Raw genomic sequence first — 13,651 nt, forward strand, 5'->3', positions numbered from 1 at the left:
TTTTCTAATTCCATTAAATTACAAAAGGGTAGAAAACAAGGTTGTCCATTATTACCATTACTTTTTGCATTAGTAATGGAACTTTTTGCTAACTTTATTAGATCTAATAAAAACATAGAGCATATAATTAGTTCTATGAGACAGTTTGAAGACATTTCAAATGTAATAATAAAAAGTACATTATTAATCAATAAAAAAACCCTTAAAAATCTATACAGTAAATATTCTAACTTCAGTTGGAGTAACACTCAAATATCTTGGTGTAACAATTATGTCTAAGGAAATGATCAAAATGAATTTCCAACAGGTTATAGATAAAATAAGTTTAGCCACAAGCTGGAATAAAATCTTTTTTTACTATGGAAGAATGATTAATGTTAAGATGGTAATTCTCCCTAAAGTATTACTTGTCATGCAATCATTAGTACTGTCACCATCAAACAAATTAATTAAGGTTGTGTCAGAAACCTGGGTGGAAACTCCCAGATATGCTCTGAGTTAGTGCAAAATGACAGAAAATACACTGAACCCACAGACATTGCCAACATCCTGGCAGACAGGTTCAGTGCAAACCCCCCCCCCCAAATGAGCAAATGACTATCCCAACAGAGTGTAGCCTCCCTGACATCACAGATGCACAGGTGAGAGCTGCCCTCTCCAATGCAAAAAAACACAGCATTAATAGTACCAGACGGTGTCCCGGGCTGCGTTTTACACGAGCTCCAAGAAGAACTGAACCCTCACTTAAAATCACTGTTCAATCTCAGCCTTACAACAGGTATGTACCCAAGGAATGGTGTACAGCAACAGTGGTCCCACTCCATAAAGGTGGTGCCACAACAGACCCCGGAAACTATCAACCTATAAGCCTAACTAGACTGGTCTGCAAAGCTATGGAGCATATCATCATGGAACTCATAAACAAAGACATTGGGAACCTCCAAACACTGGATCCTACCCAATTCGGCTTTGTTAAGGACAGATCTTGCCTCTTGAACCTGGTCAAGTTCTTTGAAACAGTCACCAAGGCCATAGACGAAGGGAAGGTAGTCCACACAGCCTACCTTGACCTTGCAAAAGCCTTCGACACAATACCCCACTCAGGCATCATAAATAAGCTCACTAGCTTAAATATCAACCCTTATGTCACAAGATGGGTTGCACACTGGCTTAGGGATAGAACCCACATGGTCAGAATTGCAGGTGCCATGTCAGACTCTAAACCAGTTACAAGTGGCGTCCCACAAGGCTCAGTCCTGGCACCTCTCTTGTTCGGTATATATTTCTCTGAGGTACAGGCTAACACAGGAGGACTATGGCTGACAAAGTTTGCAGATGACTGCAAACTGGGGGCCATAATCGACTCGCCGGCTGACACAAGCATCCTCCAAAAAGGTCTCACAGGGACGGATAACTGGTGCTAGAGCCATGGCCTAAAGCTAAATGCCAAAAAGTGCATAGTCATCCGCTTTGGGAAAAACAAAGTGCCCACAAATTACCACATAGGTGGTAATCCATTAAGTACGGAAGAAGTAATTAGGGATTTGGGGACCCAAGTAGATTGCAATCTCTCCTTTGACAATCACATTGCCAAAGGGGTTAGAAAGACATTCTATATAGCCAACCTTATCACGAAGGGGTTCACATCTAGATCAAGAGAGGTCATTGTGCCCCTCTACTCATCACTCATCAGGCCCATAATTGAATACAATGCCCCATTTGGGATGTACCTTACCCGACACCTGCTACAACTAGAAAGACCCCAAAATTACCTCACCAAGGGGATCAAGGGACTCAAACAGATGCCCTACGCAGTTAGGCTAAAGAAACTCCAGTTCTACTCAGTTGCTTACCGCCTACTCAGAGGCGATCTGTGCCTGACGTATAAAGCCATGTCCAACCCAGAATTAACAGACATGCTCCACCTCAAGAAATCCAAATCCATCAGAGCTACACGCTTCAGTGACTTAAACCTCAGCACAGAAATAAATAGAACATGCTGGAGGGACAGATTCATATCCCAGAGGCTCCCCTCACTCTGGAACAACATCCCAATCCATGTCAGACAGAGCCCCTCAATGACCCTCTTCAAGAAGAATCTTGACGTTTGGATGGGAGATCGTAAATTTACCCCTGGGATCTCTTCTGTGTCACTGCTAGACAGAGGCACAGTAAACTAACCTTAAATGGGCTATCTTCTGTGACCTACTATACAGAGGCACAGTCAACTAATCTAAGAAGGGTGGCGAAAGCCAAGCACACTCTGGCTAGGCTTGTAAATGCCTTAGGGCAGATAGCCTAATATCAACCTATGGACCTATAAGGTGATGAACAACATTTTACTTATATTTCTTTGGCATCTCAATAAACTAAGAGTTCCTTTTGATTGGCACATAAAAGGTTGGGATAAAGGTGGAATAGGATTCCCTGATATTCAACTGTATGCTACTTCAACAATTGTAAAAGTTATTGCATTATTGTTAAATTCATCATATGAATGAAAATGGAAAAAATACAGCAATAAATATTATCTGAAAATAATTAACATATCACAACCTGCCATAAGCAAATAGTCTCTAATAGTTTTTTTCTGGCTATGAAAAGATTTTTGTGTACATGGAAAATTTTCTTCTAATTAAATTCCCTTCAATAATAATGTTCTTTATGGAAGCTCACATATTCTAATTATTGTATTAAAGACTTCATATTTTCTATATTTCCAATAGCACAAACAAATAATTGCTTAGAAACTCACAATTGCACCAAAATTGATTGAATTGAAAGAAAAAATAACCAAGTTACTGGCTTCAATTTTTAAATGGTAATGAAATATATGCTGTTGATATAGTCAGCGATTCTAAGAATCGGCTAATACTACAAACATGTAGAGATGTTGTGAATACAAAGGTAAATAAGAAATTTAATTTAGATAAAGAACTCATTTTCCAAAATAGTGGAATTCCTAATAAATATTAACAATAATGCAATGAAAAACAAATCATACTGATGACAAATTTATTGAATTTGTAGGTTAGATCTCGTATGCTCAAATAATACTTTTTGGAATTATTCCTCAAAACATAATGAAAAATTCAGTGAAGAAAACAAGAAAATAGTATTAAAGTCTACAGATAAAACAGCGTCCTCTTTATAGTGGAAATTTTTCAATTGGAAATTGGTACAGACACTGTGACTCCTTAGAAAATTATGTATAAATCGAATAGAATTAAATGTTGGAGATGCGATTCTGAAATAATATATATGGTACATGAATCTGAAGTCATCTCCTCTTTTTGGAAAGAAATTAATGACGTTGTTCAAAGCTCTATGGTTAGATAGATGTAATATTTCCAAAATAGTGGAATTCCTAATGAATATTAACAATAATGCAATGAAAAACAAATCATACTGAGGACAAATTTATTGAATTCGTAGGTTAGATCTCACATGCTCAAATAATACTTTTTGGAATTATTCCTCAAAACTAATGAAAAATTCAGTGAAGAAAACAAGAAAATAGTATTAAAGTCTACAGATAAAACAGTGTCCTCCTTATAGTGGAAATTTTTCAAATGGAAGTTGGTACACCTCTGAGGGGTCTGTAGGAGACCAAGCAGTGGGACAGGGCTTTCAGGCTATCTGTGTAGGAGTCGATGTTTGAGGCCCTGGATTCTCCGGATAAGGAATCTCTGTGGTCTCTCCAGCTGCTGCATGTGTTTTGTGAGGTACATGCCGAAAAAGGCACTGTATTCAATAATTGGTCTTATAAGGAAAGAATACAGGGATGTTATGGCCACCTTGCCCCTGGATGAGATACCTTTACTAATAAGGTGTACCATGTATAAAGCTTTCCATATAACGGAGGCAATATGGTGGTCAAAAGTCAGTTTGCTATCAACTTGGGTTCCCAATTCCCTTATGACTGACTGCGTGCTTAGTGCCTTATTATCAATGTGATAATCTGTGGGAACATCATTCTCCATAAAAGGGATGAGGATATATTTTTTGGCATTCAGTTTGAGGTCATGTTTCTGGCACCAGTCATTTATTTGGGTGAGACCCTCTTGCAGAATGTCCATATCACTAGAGGGAATTGATGACAGCACCCAGCTTGAAGTCATCTGCAAACTTGGTCAGCCACAGCCTACTAGATTTGGCCTGCACCTCTGAAAAGTATATCCCAAACAGCAGAGGGCCCCAAGACTGATCCCTGGGGTACACTGCTTGTTATGGGTCTACTACTTGAGGTGGCTTCCCCTATTTTGACTAAGTGGGTTCTATCAGTGAGCCAGTTTGCTACCCATCTGGTAACATATGGATTGATGCCTAGTTCAGAGAGTATCTATTATACCTGAGTGGGGAATAGTATCAAAGGCCTTGGCCAGGTCAAGGTAGGCGGTGTGCACCATCTTACCTTAGTCTATGGCCTTGGTGACTGTCTCAAAGAAGTCAATCAAATTTAACAGGCACGACCTCCCTTTGACAAAACCAAACTGTGTGGTATCAAGTTTCTGGAGGTTGCCAAAGTCCTTGTTAAGGTCCATGATAATCCGCTCCATGGCCCTGCAGATCAGGCTAGTTAGGCTGATGGGTCTATAATTTCCTGAATCGGTGGATACTCCACCTTTGTACAAAGGGATGACAGTAGCTGTCCTCCACTCGGCTGTGGCAAAGCCAGTACTCAGATTTTGGTTGAATAGGGTGCCTAATGGTGTTGCAAGTTCCTGCCTGGGTTCATGTAGGATGCAGCCTGGAATGTTATCGGGTCCCATAGAGGCTGTATTTTTTGCCTTTGAGAGGGCAGTGGTGACTTGCTCCCTAGAGGTAAGGGGAGGGGGCAGGTACTGGGAATGTCCTGTTTTACTGATGGGGGATAGAGGACTGAATTTTCCACTGAACCTGTCTGCCAGCAGGTTGGCTATATCTACATGGTTTGTGTATGTGGTGTCTTTGACCACCAGTTCTGAGCAGATATGGGTGCTTCCATTGAGACTGCGGACATATGTTAAAAAAGCCTTATGACTGTCTTTAGTGGATGTGGCCAGTTTGCTTTGGAGGATTGCACTAGTGCTCTTATTTGCTTGTTCAGGCTAAGGAGAGATTGCTTCCAATTAGACACCTGCTCCTTCTTGGTCCTGGACAGCAATTTTTTTCCTTTTATTATAGAGTTTATTTACTGTAGATGTCCACCAGACAGGTTTACTCTTCCTTGAGGAGGAGGATTTTGTCCTGTCTGGTATTCCTGATTCCATGCAGCTATATAAATACTCATATAGTACTTTGGTGTAAGTTTGGACATATGTGCCAGTTTCTGTGGAGGGGGCTGTGAAGTTGTTTATACCTTAGAGAATTTTTTGTCTGACCCTAGCAGGGGGGGTGGGGTGGGTCAGGGGGGACGGTGACTTGAAAGTGACTGCTTTATGGTTGGATCTTACCAGGGATGATGACACTGTAGGGATGCTGCAGTAGTTCTCTGCTGGTTAATACCAAGTCCAAGATATTTTCACCTCTTGTGGGGGTGTCAACCAACTGGTCCAAGGCATTTGCATTGACGAAATCAAGGAATCTCTGGGCATTTGTGTTTTGGCATGAGTATTTCTTCCAATATATGGTTGGATAGTTAAAGTCACCCAGGAGCAGGGTAAACGGTTGAATCTTGACAGATTTGAAGAGGTCCAGATAGGTGGAGTGGGCATCTTGAGTCTGAGAGTTGGAGGCCTGTAGCTAGCTATGATCTGAATAGGGGTCTTTGTCAATTGTTAACTGTACTTGGAGTATTTCCTGAGCGTCATATTGCTTGACCAGCCTAAAGGTGTGTATGCCTTATATATATATATATATATATATATATATATATATATATATATATATATATATATATATATATATATTGCAACCCCAACTCCTTTTGTTTTGTTGCCCATGGCTTGGTGTCTGAATGAATGATAGGATGAGTAACCTGGTATGGCTGGGTGCTCTCCGCAGCTTTGAACCAGGTTTCTGCAACTGCACAAATGTCAGCTTCTTCCAGGGTTAAGAATGCTTGCAAAGAGTGCAACTTCATGTTTAGACTCCTAGCGTTTAGCAGCAAGACCTTTAATTTATGCTTTGATTAAATTTTCATGTTGGTAGTTTTGACCTCATGGCATTGCATAAAACAGGCACTATGGGGGAGGCAAGAGCTTTTGCCAAGAGCCTGAAGCCGAAGGGAGACAGGTGCAGGCCATCTGTGGCAAAGCATCATGGCTTGTCAATCATGTCATCCCAGGCTGTCAGGTACTTGATCCCCTTTGAATGACACCAGAAACTAAGTTAGTTGTTAAAGTCAATAATTTTCTGTTTGTATTGAGGCATCATTCCGGGTGACGGTAGAATGCTGCTTAAGGCTAGGGACATACCTGCCTGGGACACATACTCAGCGAGCTCGATCATGTATCTCTTCATATAGTCCAGGGAGGTACGTCTCAAGTCATTCACTCCAACATGGACTATGACAGAATCAGAGTGCATTGGTGATATGGCAGATTCCTGTTCCTTAGATAATTCCAGACTGGAAAGGAAAAGCTACTCCCTCTACTGCTGAATGCATTAATATGGCAAAAATTGTTACAGCATTGAACTGCATACTATAAAGATGAGAACTTTTAATATTACACATTCGTACAAGTCTTGGCTTAAAGATTTGCTTGAAAAATATTAATTGTTCATTTGTATAACATTGATGTATTACTCAACTGTGGACTTAGGTAAGTAGTTATGTGCTTGTTTTATAATAAGTTTGTTTGCTCATTGTTATGCAAACAAAATACAATAAAGTTTTACAAAAATGGTGTTACACAGTTTTAAAGAAACTAATACCAATCGATGGCATATGAATCTGTGGTTAAGAACTCTGGCTCAGAGCTCCAGGGTTCATAATTCAATCCTGACTTCCAGACATCATCTTTGAGGAGCCTTCACATTTCGTCATCTCTGTGTGGGTTTTTACCGAGTACAATTTATTCCCGCCTTCCAAAAACATGCTGACTGACTGGTTACACTACATTCAAAAAGGACCAAACTTCACAAACCAGCGAAAAGTGAGCCAAACAGCAGAAGAATGCTCCGATTAACAAGCCACTTTATTCACAGTAATCCTGAAGTGCGAAACATACACATACACTTTTTGTCGCTAAAAAATGTAGCTAACTTCCTCAGAAGACAAAATCATGTAACCCACAGTGTGTTTAAATAGTGGTTGAAAGCCTTAATGAGCCAATTAATACTTTAATTTGGCTTAATTAAGAACAGGCATAGTAAAACAATTATGATCACTGCTTTGCAAAATAAAGTTATAAATGCAAACCGATCCTTAATGTTAATTAAGAAAACCAAATTTTAGTAAATACATAAAAAATAAATAAAAAATGTTTAATAGAAACATATATATTAAAAAAGAACATTGTCTCCATTATTTACACGGCAAACACACAAGGAAAACTAACAAGAAAAAATAATCGTAGTTGTTGCCTTCACTATGTCAACAACCCGTCGTACTAATATGGCTTAGTTTTAAAATGCTAATATTTAAAATGCTTGCATTTAAGATGCTTGTATTTACGAAAGACAATCAACATTCATCCACTTAGATGTACGTATTTAATAACCTTACTGGAATCGGGTACCGATTTAAAAAAAAAAAAAAAAAATATATATATATATATATATATATATATATATATATATATATATACTCCATTTAATGATAGTGTACAGTGATAAAAATTAAAATAAAAATGAAAATAGACATTTAAATCTCTCTGTCTCTCAACTCATCAAGAATTCATAATATTTTAATTTGAATTTTGGTTAATACTCAATAATTATTAAATATATTGGGGTATGGTATTATAAGATGTAATATAATAGCAAGGCAACAATATAGTACCTATAAAAATATATAATACTATATAATACCAGTAACAATGAACCCAATAGTAAACCATGGTGTATAAGAATAATTAAAATTAATAAATATTAACATTAATATGTACATATGTATAAATACATTATGTTTACTATTATATTATTATTTTATTAACATCAATATTACTTGCTCACTATAATCCCTTCTTTAAAGCCTTAATATACTTTAGTTTTTAAGGCATATACAATTAGACCTACGGCTAAAATATGTCATGAATATTAACCCTAGTTTAAAAACAATTTTTAAATTCAACTATAATACTAGTTAGTATATTACAATAACTAATGTATTACAATAACAAATAAAAAATGAATAAATAAATAATAAATAACAACAGGGTAAATGTGTAAATAAATAAAGAAGTTGATTAAATATTACGTATATTCATATATTTATTAGTCGTTAAAAATCAATTATTCGTTAATTAAAAACATTAAGGCTTTCAACCACTATTTACACACACTGTGGGTTACATGATTTTGTCTTCTGAGGATGTTAGCTGCATTTTTTAGCGACGAAAAGTGTATGTGTATGTTTCGCACTTCAGGATTACTGTGAATAAAGTGGCTTGTTAATCGGAGCATTCTTCTGCTGTTTGGCTCACTTTTCGCTGGTTACACTACATTGTTCTGACCAGCCCCCACCTCAGTTAACAAATGTTCAGACAGTTTTGAATTGCATGAACTGGAGATGTGAAGAGCTTCAAACCTTTTGAAATACCCATGCAGAAGAGAAAAAAAAATATCCACTTATTCTTACACATTTCTTTAGTATTATGCCTCTGTTTAGAAGAAAACATCTGGACTACCCTAGTAGAATATAGGTTCATAGGTGAGTACTAGTCTACCTACCCTTGAGGGCCATTTTAAGCCTAGACAGTTTTCCTCTGTGCTCAAATTAACCTATCCCATGTTGGTTAGAGATTAGCCTTACCCATCCCCTGGTCAATAATTATATATTACTGGCTGGAGTGCGGGGAGTGCCTTCTGTGTGGAGTCTGCATGTCCTCCCCACGGTTGGGTGGGCGCTCGAAAGACATGCATAAATGGGTGTGCCTTCATTGAAGGTTGAACGTCGAGCTGGCACCTCGGTGCTTGTGAAAATCTACTGCCAATTATTAGCGGACCGGAATTCCGCTGTGGCGACCCCTAACCGGGAAAAGCTGAAAGACAAACAACAACAACTCCTAATGAGAATAACTGGGATCATGCCATAAATACTTTGAGGGGACCAATGCATGGGATAAAGCATTTAGCAGCTGCCTCTGCCCATTGGTAGCATAGGGTGCAGTCCTGTGATAGAGTTTTTGTTTCCCACTCATAGATCCAAGCTGCACATGAATATGGATAGGGATGCTTTTGATTTATGTAAATGGGGAGTGAAGAGTCTCTGGCCATTAATGTGAAAGGAAAAACCACAAGGTTAGACAAAGGCAGTGAAGATCTGTATTGGGTCAGAAAGGATCTTTAGGGCCTCATACATAGAGGCTTCCTAAAAAGTGAGGCTTCACTAAGGGAAATCACACTTGTACAGGTGAAAAAGGGGTTATGATAATGACTTTGGAGTTGCTCTGTCTGACTTTCTGTATGAACTTCAGAAAAATAGGTGGGGGTGAAGCATAAAATAGTCCTGGAGACATTTCTGGAAGAAAGAATATTTAGGATTTTCCTTCAGAAGAAGGGGATCAGAGAAAAGAAGTCAAGAAGTGACTGTAGTTACAGCTCATCCAAAATACAAAGAGGTCGCAGCTAAGATGATACCAGCAAAAGAAAATTTTTACAGCCACTGATGGGCTAAGGGACCACTGTAAGGTACCTGTAAGCAGTGAATGACCCCATATGCAAGAGAAATGGCTTCCTCTGGAATGTGACTGGCAATCAAAAAGCAGTATGCTAATATAGCCCACACTCATACCCTCAAAGCTTCTAGACAGTTTGTTTATACACTAAATTAAGAGTACGAAATCCTGAAAGGTCTGTAGGGTGAGGAGGACTGCTCTAATATACAAACAATGGTATGTAAACTGGCTTTTGAGTGTGACCATACACCTTGGACAGTTTGATCCTAACAATGCTCCCACCCTAGGGCAGACGTGTACATGATGACTGCCACAACTGGAATAAGTACTTGGACTGCACAGACTTGGGTTTGGCATGTGACGTCACAATCTGAGATGCAGCTTTAAAGCCCTGAAAACCTTTTTGCATAACATAATGGGATCTGATAACAGGAAACATTGGAAAAAACCTATAAAATGGTGAAGGGAACCAATTAAATGGTTGCTGCTGTAACAGCCAACGCAATGAGTTGCAGTAATTAATTCTGAGAATGAACAAGCTGAAAGGCCAAATTTTATAACTGACAATGAGATGGTGAGTTTTGTAGGATAGTGCTCACTGTACATCATATAAAGGTCAGGATTTGAGGGAGATTCAAACTGGGACTTGACAGCATTCACTGTAATTCCCTTCCAGTTGTTGGGGATTATAGCATTCACTGTAATTCTCAACAACTGGAATGGAATGAAAGGACCCTCCTGAGCAAAAAATCAACCCATTCCATATTGGAACAATGAAAAGTCAGTTATCCAGGCAGGGAAACACCTTCACCAGTGCAGCCTCTGATTCACTGCAACAAGACACACATTTGGGGAACAGCTTGGAAGCTGAGATGAGACACAATGGTAGTATCTGCAACTGGTAATGGCTGGCTCCTACCTGGAAGTGCAGAAAACTCCAGGACTCCCTGGCAATCTTTGCCTGAAGGTAGGCATTATGGAGGCCCAAAAGAGCAAACCAGTCTCCTTCTGATCTTTTGATGGAAAAGGAAGAATGTGGACAATCAAAATGTCTCTTCAGAGATGTATTCAATCCAATATAGGCTTGAGATTCCTTTCCATTTTGGGTATAAAAATAATCTATAGCAATAGCAACCTAATTCATTTTGGTAGTGGGAACTTTTGCATGTCTCTCTTCTTTTTTGAGGTTTAACACTTCTTGCGACATTTCTCTGAGGCAGTGGGATATCTGGAAAGTGTGTGTGGGGGTATGGAAGGAAATCATATAGTCTCTCGATATGCATTATTGTCCTTATTTACTTGTCTTGCATGATGATCAGCCACATCTTTAAGTGGAGGGAGACAATGCCCGACTGCCTACAGGGTGGGTAAGGTTTCAGGTATTGCACTAGCATGCTCCCAAAAGGAGGACCACGGTACCCCTGATATCACTAACTGTTCCTGTCTCTGGACTGGTGACAGTTCTGGAAGTTACTATGGTCACGCTGGTTTCTTCTAGGCCTCTGGTTGTTTTGCTGTTGTTGGCTATTCTAAAACTATTACTGATGTGGGCTCTACTGCATGCTAAGGTGCACCACAGGAAAAAAAAGTCTTTCCTTCTATTTCCTTAATCTTTAGGTAAGCTTTAACATTTGTGTTGAAGAAAGCAAAACCATTAAAGGGGACAACATTGGTAAAGGTTACCTTGGTCAGGCATCTATACTTGATGGCATAGAACAATTCTGGCACATATTGCTTCAGCAACACAATCAGCTGAACTGTATATGCAAGTCTCACAGATTCACAGGCATGCTTGCACTCCATGGGACCATTGAGGAGCCTAGTCCAAATTTTCAGTTGCCCCTGAGAAATGCCTGGTTAAGGGACTTGTTCAAGGTTGCACAGTAGGCAAATGAAGGCGGAGGGATTCAAGCACTGTACCACAGGAACTACAGCTTGCAGCTCTCGCTACGTCTTTTGAAGCCTCTCCTTCACTACAATTTCTGCACCATTTCTAGCCAGTCCTCCTCCTGAGCAGTAGACTCTGGATCCCAAGACAAGTGGTTTTGCTACACTGTTCTTCCATCTTGTCTCCTGAAAGCATAGCTTACCATCATGTCATCTAGTTCCAAGTCTTGTCATGTCAGTGTACCTACACTGAGTGTGGCAATTCTTAGTTCATGTTTGGCAAGCTGATTGTTTTTTTTTGTCCAGATTTCACTCAACAGAGTTATCTCAGCTAAACCAAGCTGGGAACTGGACAAAGGCTAGCCAGTAGTTTACTGACCCAAGACTGCTGGGCTTTATGGTGGGCAAACACTGGCCAACAGGGGCATATGTACCCCTCTCACTGTTAGCATGGGTCCCTAGCGTAAGGGTATTGGATACAGGCCAGCCAGTAGTTTATTGAACCAGGGCCGCTGGACTTTATGGTGGACAAACACAGGTAATAGGGGCCCACATATCACCGAGAAGTACCCAAGCCCATTTTGGCGACATTAGTCAACATGAGCAGATTACTTAGAGCCATATTTTTACACCGAGTGGCTAACCCTGTCACAGTGTGTAGTCTGTGTTTTCCGTTTTCCTATCTTGAGGATAATGCACACCACAGTAGATACCCAAAGCACTGGGTCTATACAACTTGCCTCCTTATACAGCACCATCTGGAGTCTATGCTGCTGCCCATGTGCTGCTGCCCAAAGCTCTATTCTTGGGGCAGTCTGAGATGGAAATGTTCATGGTGAGAATAGCTACAGATGAAACATCTGCCATCTATGGATGCAATTTAAGTTTAAAATGTCTGTCATCTTGTGAATGGCTCACTTCAATCCCTGGCTTTTGCTGGAATCTTAACATATGAGAGAGAGTTTACTGCCCTCAAGAAAAAAAGTTCATCCTGTGAAATAAGAATCTTTTTAAGGGAGCCACAAGCTCTAAGGAATCAGGTTTGGAAGTCTTCATCCAACTGGTCCAGTCTTTGGGAGGCTGGAGGATCTTGCCCAGTCTCTGGGGGCGGGGGTCTGGTAACCTTTAGCAGAATCCTTTGTGAACAGGTTAGTGGGCTGTTCCCTTTCTATGTCTCATTTCAAGTATCTGCACAAAACTGGAATTATTTGGGGTAGGGAGATGATGGCGCAATACACACCCTTCCTCATCCTTTATATCCAGCATAGGAGACTCTGGAAGAGTCTACATGGTTCTTATCCATCCTTGGAGATAAAAGGGTTGATGATGGTGAAGTAAGAACCCAGTCCAGATATATGGAGCCTTCAAAAGTTTTCTGGCTCCTCTGTCTTGCTGAAAAGGTCGACAGCCAGAGGTCCAAGTCAAGAAATGTCTGCAGTCAAAGCTGACTTCTTGGGCACAGGAATTGTGGGAAGTATATGCAGAACAGTCTGCACCGACACTGTCAACATCAGTGTCAGAGCAGAATTTAAACTGGAGTATCAGGTGTAATACAGGCGGCTTGAGACTTTCCAGTTTGGGTACAAAAAGAACCTGCAAGCCTGCAGTAACATAATCCTGTTTGGTCTTCAAGATACTGAATCCAGTTGAGACTGGCAGTAACACCAACTGAATCAGAACTGATTACAAGTCTGACTTCTGGCAGTGTGATCAGCAAACATGCTAACTCTTGGCCTGATGTCAAAAACCTTCAACCCTGAGGTGCAAAAGGCAACATTAACAAAATATGCACTAAGGCTGACAATAAAGGGCTATCTTCACGATTAGGAGACCTAAAGCACTAACAACAGCAGAGTCAATATCAGATGAGTTGACCTTGAAAGCTTGGTTCTGACGTCAAGGCGGCAGCTGACACTGTCATTGATGCCTGGTAGTTTTCCCTCAGCCTCCTTGAAACTGTCACTGATATGGCAGTGAGCAGAGAAGCTGAAAAGATTTAG

At 39.9% G+C, this 13,651-nt stretch overlaps 1 protein-coding gene across 3 annotated transcripts in view; it reads right to left on the reverse strand.

The window, feature by feature from the left end:
- HMCES (5-hydroxymethylcytosine binding, ES cell specific) overlaps window positions 1-13,651 on the reverse strand; it is a 749,892-nt gene that overhangs the window by 91,720 nt on the left and 644,521 nt on the right. The window lies entirely within an intron of this gene.

The sequence above is a fragment of the Protopterus annectens genome, chromosome 7.part0, assembly GCF_019279795.1.
Source record: "Protopterus annectens isolate FY-2018-M chromosome 7.part0, PAN1.0, whole genome shotgun sequence".
NCBI classification, from domain to species: domain Eukaryota; kingdom Metazoa; phylum Chordata; order Ceratodontiformes; family Protopteridae; genus Protopterus; species Protopterus annectens.